The sequence below is a fragment of the Schistocerca serialis genome, chromosome 4, assembly GCF_023864345.2.
Source record: "Schistocerca serialis cubense isolate TAMUIC-IGC-003099 chromosome 4, iqSchSeri2.2, whole genome shotgun sequence".
NCBI classification, from domain to species: Eukaryota; Metazoa; Arthropoda; class Insecta; order Orthoptera; family Acrididae; genus Schistocerca; species Schistocerca serialis.
The window spans coordinates 220,877,760-220,889,903 of NC_064641.1; positions in this window are offsets into that span (position 1 = coordinate 220,877,760).

A 12,144-nucleotide genomic window follows, 5' to 3' on the forward strand; every position below is an offset into this window, starting at 1 on the left:
TTCTTTTATGATTCTTGAACCAACTGTTAGCTATGATTAAGTTGTGCTCTGTGCAAAATTCTACCAGGCGGCTTCCTGTCATTTCTTACCCCCAATCCATCTTCACCTACTACGTTTCCTTCTCTCCCTTTCCCTACTATCGAATTCCAGTCACTAATGACTTAAATTTTCGTTTCCCTTCACTATCTGAATAATTTCTTTTATTTCATCATACATTTCTTCGATTTCTTCATCATCTGCAGAGCTAGTTGGCATATAAACTTGTACTACTGTAGTAGGCATGGACTTCGTGTCTATCTTGGCCACAATAATGCATTCACTATGCTGTTTGTTGTAGCTAACCCGTACTCTTATTTTTTTATTCGTTATTAAACCTACTCCTGCATTACTCCTATTTGATTTTGTATTTATAACCCTGTATTCACCTGACCAAAAGTCTTGTTCCTCCTGCCACCGAACTTCACTAATTCCCACTGTATCTAACTTTAACCTATCCATTTCCGTTTTTAAATTTTCTAACCTACCTGCCTGATTAAGGGATCTGACATTCCATGCTCCAATCTGTAGAACCCCAGTTTTCTTTCTCCTGATAACAACGTCCTCTTGAGTAGTCCCTGCCCGGAGATCCAAATGGGGGACTATTTTACCTCTGGAATATTTTACCCAAGAGGACGCCATCATCATTTAACCATACAGTAAAGCTGCATGCCCTCGGGAAATATGACGGCTGTAGTTCCCATTACTTTCAGCCATTCACAGAACCAGCACAGCAAGGCCGTTTTGGTTAGTGTTACAAGGCCAGGTCAATCCATCATCCAGACTGTTGCCCCTGCAACTACTGAAAAGGCTGCTGCCCCTCTTCAGGAACCACATGTTTGTCTGACCTCTCAACAGATACCCCTCCATTGTGGTTGTACCTACAGTACGGCTATCTGTATTGCTGAGGCACGCAAGCCTCCCCACCAACGGCAAGGTCCATGGCTCATGGGGGTGGACTGTACACCTTATTGATTTTAAAAAAATACCCATATCTAATATTGCCCACATAGGAAAGCATGCTGAGTAGTTGCCTATGGTAGGGTGACATTGTCAACAGTGGATCGATATCTCTCAAATCCACAGTGAGAGCAGCTAAAGAATTGCCTGGTCTCTAACGTCCAGACCAGATGACAGTTGAACTTGCTTTCTAAGGTTTCTTGTACACCTTGTTAATTCAACAGTCCTGTAACTATTGGGTCCTTTCCTTGTTTGAGGATAGGTATCAAAGTTGCCTCCCTCCATAAGTTTGGAAATTGTCCTGTCTACTATATCGAATTAACACATTCTAGGAGGAATTACTTTGATGCTGTTTGCAAGTTTCGCAACATGCTGCATTCAATCTGGTCATCACCCGATGCAGTATCACTAGCCCCAGAAGGTGCCAAACCCAGGTAACACATGGGAGAGAACCATTGTATGACTCAGAATTGATGGATCTGTAGTGTTACTTACCCCTCTCCATGGTTGCACATCAGCAGTGGGATGCTGCATCCTGGCTGGCAGTAGCAGCAGTCATTACAAAATTCTGTGTTATTCTCTGGCTATTGTCTGTAAGCAATGCTTTAGCACAAGTGTTATAGGTATCCAATTGCACTTACCAGAAATCGTCCTGATGGTTTCCTATGGAGTGGTTGTAATGGTTGCCATGACCTTTTCTTGCTCACCTTGATTATGTGCTGTGGTTAGTCTATTGCTACTCTAAAGGCTGTGAGGTTTTCTGATGTTAGGTGGCACTTAAACCATTGCAAAGCTGCATGACTGACACAGTTTACTAAGCTGTGAAACAAATACTAACAAAGAGATAGAGGGGCTGGCCAGTACTTACCTCAGCTCAGTACAGCTGATAGATACACAAAAAACAGAACCAAAAATTTATGTTCCTAGCTTTCGGAATAAATGTTCCTTCGTCAGGGAGGAGAGAGGGGAAAGAAAGGGAAGACGGGAAAGTGGATTTAGTTACTCACAGCCCAGGTTATGAAGCAACAGGAAAAGGAAAACAGGGAGGGTAGCAAGGATGGAGGCATGGTTGTCAGAGGGAAGCCAAAGATATTCTACTGTAAGTTCTGTGCCAGCTTCAAACCAAAGAGGATGCATACAGAAGTAAAGAGGTATATAGTATAAAGATAAACACAACTACGTAGGATGAAAAGATGTGTGAATGGCTAAAGAGGAAAGGGAAAGAGGAGGAGACTGAAGAGTAAGTGGGAGTGAGGTTGTTTAACGTAGGTTTAGTCCAGGGGGATGGCGGGATGAAAGGATGTGTTGTAGTGCAAGTTCCCATCTCCGCAGTTCAGAGGGACTGGTGTTGGGTGGGAGAAGCCAAATGGCACATACGGTGTAGCAGGTTCCTAGGTCCCTAGAATTATGCTGGAGAGCATGCTCCGCTATTGGGTATTGGACATCTCCTAGGCGGATAGTTCATCTGTGTCCGTTCATGCGCTCAGCCAGTTTAGTTGTTGTCATACCGATGTAAAAGGCTGTGCAGTGCAGGCATGTCAGCTCATAAATGACATGTGTAGTCTCAAACGTGGCCCTGCCTTGAATTGTGTATGTTTCACCAATAGCGGGGCTAGAGTAGGTGGTTGTGGGGGGATGCATGGGGCAGGTTTTGCAGTGGGGTCGGTTACAGGGGTAGGAACCGCTGGGTAGAGAAGGTAGTCTGGGAATATTGTGGGGTTTAACAAGGATGTTACGGAGGTTAGGGGGGCAACGAAAGGCAACTCTGGGTGGTGTGGGGAGAATTTTGTCAAGGGATGATCTCATTTCAGGGGCTCACTTGAGAAAGTCATATCCCTGGCGGAGTAATTTGTTGATGTATTCGAGGCCAGGATAATATTGGGTGACAAGGGGGATGCTTCTGTGTGGTCTGAGGGTAGGAACATTGTTGTTGGACGGGGAGGAATGTATTGCTCAGGAGATCTGTTTGTGGACAAAGTCTGCAGGATAGTTGCGGGAGAGGAAAGCACTGGTCAGGTTATTGCTGTAATTGTTGAGGGATTCGTCACTGGAGCAGATACGTTTGCCACGAATACCTAGGCTGTAGGGAAGGGAGCGTTTGATGTGGAATGGATGGCAGCTATCAAAGTGAAGGTACTGTTGTTTGTTTGTGGGTTTGATATGGACAGAGGTGTGGATGTGAGCTTCAACAAGATGAAGGTCAACATCCAGGAAGGTGGCTTGGGTTTTGGAGAAGGACCAGGTGAAATTCAGATTCGAAAAGGAGTTGAGGTTATGGAGGAAATTAAGGAGTGTTTCTTCACCATGAGTCCAGACCACAAAGATGTCATCTATAAACCTATACCAGGCCAGGGGAAGCAGCTGTTGGGTCTTCAGGAAAGCCTCCTCCATGCGGCCCATTCCCACTCCTCTCCCACCTGAAACCTTTCTTGTCACCATAGATGCTACATCCCTTTACACAAACATCCCACATACCCATGGTCTCTCTGCCCTTGAGCACTACCTCTCCCAACGCCCACCCGAAGATCTTCCAAAAACCTCGTTCCTTATCACACTTACCAACTTCATCCTCACCCATAATTACTTCACTTTTGAAGGCCAGACCTACAAACAAATCAGGGGAACGGCCATGGGAACCAGGATGGCTCCGTCCTATGCCAACCTCTTCATGGGCCGCATGGAGGATGAAGGAACATTTATTCCGAAAGCAAGGAACGTAAATTTTCGGTTCTGTTTTTTGTGTATCTATCGGCTGTACTGAGCTGAGGTAAGTACTGATCAGCCCCTCTATCTCTGTGTTAGTATTTGTTTCACATCTTCATGTGAGATTTTTCATTAATCATTTAGATCACCTATATGGTCCACATCCTTCATTGTTTTGCCCCTTTTGTTAGCTATCACTTATATCTGTCATCTAAACACTTTCTCTTCTTCAGTGTTTTATATAGGGGAAAGTGGGGGAATTACACGCATGTGGGTAATCCCACACAGGCTGATTTACGCAGTTTTCAAGCGCAAGCTGTTCCCAGTTGGTGCTGCACCCCGCCGGCAGGAGTAACAACTACTATGTGGCTTACGCCAGCCATTTTCCAGTGGCATTGTTGGAGCAGTGAAGTATTGTTTATTTTCGGCGTGTCTCATGTAATTTTGGTCAGCTGTATTTTGCAAGGTAAGTGCTACTATAAGTTGCTTTAATGTAATTCTTGCATATCAACTACTACCCCTAGATGAAACCTTCAATTTAATTGTAGATTTGTCCCGCTATTTGAATTAGGTGCCGAGTTATGCTTAGGTTAGTCATCGAATTTACAGTGGGGTAATTACACGCATGTGGGTAATCCCACACAGGCTGATTTACGCAGTTTTCAAGCGCAAGCTGTTCCCAGTTGGTGCTACACCCCGCCGGCAGGAGTAACAACTACTATGTTGCTTACGCCAGCCATTTTCCAGTGGCATTGTTGGAGCAGTGAAGTATTGTTTATTTTCGGCGTGTCTCATGTAATTTTGGTCAGCTGTATTTTGCAAGGTAAGTGCTACTATAAGTTGCTTTAATGTAATTCTTGCATATCAACTACTACCCCTAGATGAAACCTTCAATTTAATTGTAGATTTGTCCCGCTATTTGAATTAGGTGCCGAGTTATGCTTAGGTTAGTCATCGAACTTACAGTGGGGTAATGCCACGCAGATGTTGAAGTGCGTGGTATTCCCCCTTGCAGGTTATATTTTCAATATTAACGAGTTTTTTTTTAAATTTCAGATGAGTAGATATTATAAAAGAAAAACCCAGAAAGCAAAATGGATGCAAGAGGAACTTTGTAAGGCTCTTGATGCCATCAAATCTGGAAGAAAAATACGAGGAGTATCAAGAGCTTTCGGGATTCATGAAACTACTCTGCGAACGAGAATGAACGTTAAAAATACCGAGGGTCCAAAACTTGGAAGAAACCCAACATTTTCGACAGAACAGGAAAATGAGATTAGGGATCATGTTATTACAATGGCCAAGCTGCTCTATGGCATTACGTGCATCCAGCTGCAAAAGATTGCATTTGAGAATGCAGAGGCTAACAACATTGCAAGCAATTTTGATAAGTCATCTAGATTATCTGGAAAGGATTGGCTAGCTCTATTTTTAAAAAGAAACCCAAGTATTAGCATGGGAAAACCTGAAGCAACTAGCATTAACAGAATACAGGCATTTAATGAAGAAGAGGTTAATGCATATTTTAAAAACTTAGAACATGTCTTTGAAAAATATAAATTTAAAGAGGGGAGAGTGTTCAACGTCAATGAAACGGGCATAAATACTGTACAAAAGCCTGTGAGAATTTTGGCTCCTAAAGGCGTTAAACAAATAGGTGGGGCCACGTCTTGGGAAAGGGGGAAAAACGTGACTATGATACATTGTTTCAGTACTGCTGGTACCTACATCCCCCCTATGTTTATCTTCCCCACGAAGAGGATGTCATCTCTCTTAAGTAAAGGTGGACCAATTGGAGCAATATATGGTTGTTCCATCAATGGCTGGTCCAATGAGTCATTATTTTTCAAATGGATCCAACATTTTCAGAATAATGTAAAATCAACTATTGATAATCACAGCAGCCACGTTTCACTTGAAATTTTTGAATTTTGTAAAAAATATTCTATTGTCATGATAACCATACCTCCACACACTTCTCACAAGCTTCAACCACTAGATGTTACATTCTTTTCTTCTTTGAAATCAGCCTTCAATCGTGAATGTGACATGTATATGAAGTCACAGGTGTACCAAAGAATTACACCATATGAGTTAGCAGAACTTTTTCATAAGGCACATATTAAGGTCATTACCATGGACAAAGGGCAGTCAGGGTTTAAGGCAGTTGGGATTTGCTCTTTCAATCCAAACAAATTTCAGCATGACAACTTACAACAATGTTAGATCTTAAGAGATGTTGTCCTTGAAGATGAAGAGGTTCCGAATGCAAGAAATGGAAATGAAGTGGTTGCATCTACAAACGAGCCACATATTCCAAAAAGGCGTCAGGAACAGATTCCTGGATCTCCAGCAGAAGATGTTCCACTTATAGCAGGCCTAGAAGAGGTCACAACAACATTAACTAATAGTGTATGTGTCAGGCACGTTAGCGTATTTGACGTACCTCCTGTTCCAAAACAAATACAACTTCTTCCTAAGACGAAACAAGCCAAGGGAAAGCCTAAGGGAAAGCCAGTGATCCTTACAGCAACTCCAGAGAAGAATAAACTGCTAACAGAGTTATCAATAAAGAAACAGAAAGAAGCCATGAAAAAGAAAGCTGAAGGAAACAAGAAAAGAAATCTTAAGAATAAAGCAGATAAGTGGAGAAATCTGCAACTTAAAAAGGTCTCGAAGAAGAAACAGACATTATATAAAAAGAAACACTACCAAGAAAGTGAAAGTAGCATTGAGGATGACCTAAATCTGGACTTGCAGAACATTTGTGATGACGATGAAATGGATGATATTGATCCATTGGCGATTTCAGAAGATGTCTGTTTAGTTTGTGGAGAGTTTGGGAAAGATGGAGAACCATGGTATCGATGTATTTCTTGTAGCAGATGGAGTCATGAAGACTGTAGTGGCTGGAACACTCCAAAAGTTACAAGTGCGATTCTTGCTGTATAAGAAAATGAACTCTTTTCACATCAATAAAAATGTAAAAAACGAAAATTATAAAACATGTTTGTAGAATTACATTATTTCATTCTTAAATATACTGTTTACTATTTGTAGCAACTAATAAGCAAATAAAAATAGCAAGTGTTGTACATTTTTATGGTTTGTTTGTTTTGCATGCTATTACCCAGTACTTTGCATGTCATTACCCTCAGGGGTGGGGAATACCACGCATTTGCACTTTTTTTATTTTAATGTTCAAAATTAAGGTACTGTTTATAACTATTTACAGACGATTGGAATTTGTGGAGAAATGTCCATTGTATGGTATGTACTTATTTTCATAGGTTTTAATGACGTAACGAATGGTTCACATCGATTTTTCCTTAGGTGCGTGTATTTTCTTCACTCTCCACTATACATAGATAAATATTTTCGTCACTAACTGTGCTAGTTTCATTTTCCTCATTATCTTGTTCCGTTTATAGTCCACTTTTTTTAGTTTATTGATTTATTTATTTAACATTCCATAGTTTTAACGTTCGTTATTTGCTGTTTTCCAGCCAACAATCACTGCCAACAATCTCTTCCACACCTACCAGTATCATCCATTTCCGTCGATTTCGTGTTCCTGGTGATATTTTTGTGCCATTGGCTATCTTTCTCTGCCACAGAAAAATTTTTTTGGGACATTTCTGCGCCACCCGCGAACTTTTTTGCGGCACGCGCGATCTTTTTCTTGAGCAACGTGTGTTCTTTTCCCCTGATCTGGACATACTTGCTTGGTCTGGTCAACTTTTTCCGTTTTTTTTATTTTTTTTTTTTATTTAGTGGTCTTCCTTTGGTATTGAACATTACCAACACAATTTCTTTCTTTCTCGTCCTTCCTTCCGTGTTTTATTCCTTCTTATGATTACTATTTTAACTTTAGTTATATAATTTCCCTACCCACCAGTTACCCACTATGTACCCTAATCCTACACCACATTATTTACATTCATTCCAGAAACATGCATTCACCGTAGCCAAACTGCAATCCCACATACTTTTCCTCTGGTCCTGCTTAACCGTTGGAATTGCCCTTAAAGGACTTACCTTAAAAGTTCCCATCTCTGGGTGCAATTCCTCCATCCGCCAGTCTCTCCTGGACTTCCAGAACCTTCAATCCTTAGCGTTTACCCAACTTGTCCTGAATCTCTACACTACTTCATGTAACCACCACTCCCAACAGCTCCTATCTCTCTTCAAAGTCCCCCACCTCTCAAACCCTTGCTTGGAGAACATACTCAGGAACATCATCCTAGAAGCCAGCTGCAAACTTGAGTTCCATGCCACACACCACCTGAAAAAACTATCCACAGTGCTAGTGCAACACCTAAGAAGTGGGGTCCCTCTCCCTATCCCTCACAAACACCAACCACAACAGAACCTTCAACAAACCCCACTCACAGCCAACAAACATAGCCTAGCCACCCTACTCAATCTCCCCATCCCAGCACATACCCCACACAGACCAAATCTCAACTATAACCACAGTCAAATACCACATATCACCAGTCGCAATTCAGTTCTAAACCTCTCATCCAGATCCCTCTCTCCTCCAGAGACATCTGTTCTATCAAAAGGCTTAACCTTTAGCCCAACACCTAAATTCAACCACACTGCCCTGGTTAAAGATCTCCTCTCATTCACCCAGAACCTCAACTGGAAATATCACTTCACTACCCAAACACAGCCCCCAAATACTAGACCCAGTGTTGAACCTTGTCTAGAACAGTTCCGACCGCCTTCTCAAAGGGATCCTCCTCCCCTCCCCCAAAACCATCCCTTGCAGACATTCCAGGAATTCCTCACATCCAGTGTTGCCTCCCAGTCCTTCTTGAAGAACATCCCGACAACCCCCAACATCACCCCAGCTGAATCCCGTGCCATTAAGGAGCTGAAAACAGACCGCTCTATTGTCATCCTCCCGGCGGATAAAGGCTCCAAACTGTGGTACTTGACCGTGTGGAGTATGTGGCAGAAGGACTGCGTCAACTCTCTGACACCTCAACCTACAAAGCTGTTACCCAAGATCCCATTCCCTCCATCCAGACTGAGCTGCAGAAAATCCTAAAAATTCAAGGACCCTCAGAAGGCCTCACAACGGCTTCCATAGACTTACTCACTCCACCTGAGCCACGTATCCCTACCTTCTACCTATTACCCAAAATCCACAAAGAGAAACATCCTGGCCATCCCATTGTAACAGGCTTCAAAGCCCCAACAGAATGTATCTCAGCTCTGGTAGACCAACACCTCCAACCTATCACCCGCAGACTCCCATCCCACATCAAAGAAACCACTCCCTAGAACGCTCAAATCCATTCCCACTCCTCTCCCACCTGAAACCTTTCTTGTCACCATAGATGCTACATCCCTTTACACAAACATCCCACATGCCCAGTCTCTGCCCTTGAGCACTACCTCTCCCAAAGCCCACCCGAAGATCTTCCAAAAAACTCGTTCCTTATCACACTTACCAACTTCATCCTCACCCATAATTACTTCACTTTTGAAGGCCAGACCTACAAACAAATCAGGGGAACGGCCATGGGAACCAGGATGGCTCCGTCCTATGCCAACCTCTTCATGGGCCGCATGGAGGAGGCTTTCCTGAAGACCCAACAGCTGCTTCCTCTGGCCTGGTATAGGTTTATAGATGACATCTTTGTGGTCTGGACTCATGGTGAAGAAACACTCCTTAATTTCCTCCATAATCTCAACTCCTTTTCGAATCTGAATTTCACCTGGTCCTTCTCCAAAACCAAAGCCACCTTCCTGGATGTTGACCTTCATCTTGTTGAAGCTCACATCCTCACCTCTGTCCATCTCAAACCCACAAACAAACAACAGTACCTTCACTTTGATAGCTGCCATCCATTCCACATCAAACGCTCCCTTCCCTACAGCCTAGGTATTCGTGGCAAACGTATCTGCTCCAGTGACGAATCCCTCAACAATTACAGCAATAACCTGACCAGTGCTTTCCTCTCCCGCAACTATCCTGCAGACCTTGTCCACAAACAGATCTCCCGAGCAATACATTCCTCCCCGTCCAACAACAATGTTCCTACCCCCAGACCACACAGAAGCATCCCCCTTGTCACCCAATATTATCCTGGCCTCGAATACATCAACAAATTACTCCGCCAGGGATATGACCTTCTCAAGTCAACCCCTGAAATGAGATCATCCCTTGACAAAATTCTCCCCGCACCACCCAGAGTTGCCTTTCCTCGCCCCCCTAACCTCCATAACATCCTTGTTAAACCCTAAAATATTCCCAGACTACCTTCTCTACCCAGCGGTTCCTACCCCTGTAACCGACCCCGCTGCAAAACCTGCCCCATGCATCCCCCCCACAACCACCTACTCCAGCCCCGCTACTGGGAAAACATACACAATTCAAGGCAGGGCCACATGTGAAACTACACATGTCATTTGAGCTGACATGCCTGCACTGCACAGCCTTTTACATCGGTATGACAACAACTAAACTGGCTGAGCGCATGAACGGACACAGATGAACTATCCGCCTAGGAGATGTCCAATACCCAGTAGCGGAGCATGCCCTCCAGCATAATTTTAGGGACCTAGGAACCTGCTACACCGTATGTGCCATTTGGCTTCTCCCACCCTCTGAACTGCGGAGTTGGGAACTTGTACTCCAACACATCCTTTCATCCCGCCATCCCCCCTGAACCTACGTTAAACAACCTCACTCCCATTTACTCTTCAGTCTTCTCCTCTTTCCCTTTCCTCTTTAGCCATTCATGCATCTTTTCATCCTACGTAGTTGTGTTTATCTTTATACTATATACCTCTTTACTTCTGTATGCATCCTCTTTGGTTTGAAGCTGGCACAGAACTTACAGTAGAATATCTTTGGCTTCCCTCTGACAACCATGCCTCCATCCTTGCTACCCTCCCTGTTTTCCTTTCCCTGTTGCTTCATAACCTGGGCTGTGAGTAACTAAATCCACTTTCCCGTCTTCCCTTTCTTTCCCCTCTCTCCTCCCTGACGAAGGAACATTTATTCCGAAAGCTAGGAACATAAATTTTTGGTTCTGTTTTTTGTGTATCTATCGGCTGTACTGAGCTGAGGTAAGTACTGGCCAGCCCCTCTATCTCTTTGTTAGTATTTGTTTCACATCTTTATATGAGATTTTCCATTAGTCATTTAGATCACCTATATGGTCCACATCCTTCACAGTTTACTAAGCAGCACTCATTGGCCCACCAAGATACGGGCCACCTTGTAAGAAGACAAGTCGGTGGCACCCTGAACCACATGTGCAATGTGATCTACCTAGTTTTGGATGCTTTCCTCAGTATTCAGACAGTCATATGGCTGAACAGAATCCAGTTTCCTCTGCTGATTATCCTTCTCAGCAGCTTCCTGTCAAGGACTCCTCCATCTGGTAAGTAGACCCAGAGTGGCAAGTAGTCACTGAAATTAAGATCATCAGCTGCTTCCCAGTGAGCAGAATCTGTGAGGCCTGGAGAGCAGAAAGAGATGTCCTTGTCTGAGGATAACACAGTAGCAGTGTTGCAATGAGTGGGACTGGCTTTATTGAGGCTGCAAGCACCAGAGACATCTTGTAGCTCCTTAAAATTCGGCACTAGAGTGTGGGCCCTTTAAACATTATCAGCTTGTATGTCTCCCAATAGGAGGAATGGTTGAGGAAGATGGTCTATAAATTGTACTATAAATTGTACTGAATACTTTCTCAGAAAATTATTTTGAACAATTAGTTGATGAGCCCACTCGAAGCGTAAATGGTTGCGAAAGCATACTTGATCTCTCTGAAACAATAAATCCTGGACAAATAGGGAGTATCATGACAGACACAGGGATTGGCGACCACAAGGCAGTTGCTGCTAGGCTGAATACTTTAACACGCACAACCATCTAAAAGAAACACAAAGTACATCTATTTAAAAAAGCTGATAAAAATGCTCGTAATGCCTTTTTAAGAGACTGGCTACACTCCTTCCAATCTGATCATGTAACTGTAAAAAAGATGTGGAATGATTTCAAAGAGATAGTATTGATGGCAATTGAGAGATATACACCACATAAACTAATAAGTGTTAGTACTGATCCCCCGTGGTACATAAAAAGGGTCAGATCATTGTTGCAGAAGCAACGAAAAAAAGCATGCCAGATTTAAAAGAATGCAAAATGTCCAAGATTGGCAAAGTTTTGCAGGAGTTCAAAATACAGTGCATACTTCAAATCGAGATGCTTTTAATAATTTCCACAACAAAACTCTGTCTCAGAATCTAGCAGATAACACAAAAATATTCTGGTCGTACATAAAACACACCATGGCAAGTCGCAATCAATACCTTCACTGCATGATAACAATGTTGAAGTCACTGATGACAGTGCCACTGAGACAGAGTTATGAAACACGATTTTCCGAAACTCCTTCACCAAAGAAGATGAAGTAAATA